This window comes from Mastomys coucha, unplaced genomic scaffold, assembly GCF_008632895.1.
Source record: "Mastomys coucha isolate ucsf_1 unplaced genomic scaffold, UCSF_Mcou_1 pScaffold9, whole genome shotgun sequence".
NCBI lineage: Eukaryota > Metazoa > Chordata > Mammalia > Rodentia > Muridae > Mastomys > Mastomys coucha.
Window position 1 is genome coordinate 46,071,837 of NW_022196915.1, and position 556 is coordinate 46,072,392.

Here is a 556-nt window from a genome sequence, read left to right on the forward strand (position 1 = left end):
TCTTATATTTTTGGTTGTGAGCCTAGCCTTTAACAGCTGAGCCATCTCTCCAGCCCTAGTATTTTCTTAAATGAACATAAATATATAAAGTCTTTTGTTTGTTTTTTATTTAGTAGAGTTTAAAATCTTGGCTCTTACTGTGGTACAAGCCCAAAATAAGAACAATTTTTAGACATTGGGTTTCATTGTAATAAGGCTGTACTTCAATGACCCTCACATCACCAAAGGATTTTACCTCCATCGTAGCTAAGCTGAAAGTTGACAGTTCTGTTGCACTAAGAAATGAATTGTAGGCACTATTTTTGGATACAGACTTCCTGCTATGGTCAAAGCTATTTGACTTGAATGAGTGACTTTATTCTCAGCCCACAGAGAACAGGTTACATTCATTTAAGAAATGGTGTATGTATTAAGATGGTCTGTCCATAAAGTCATTCAACTGTTTCAATGAAAAATGGTTCTGCTTGGAGGGTGGCACGGACATTAATTGAGGGTAAGAATTTGGTTCATTAGCTGTGATAATTTGGAAAAGCATTCATCTCCGAGAAAGAGTAAC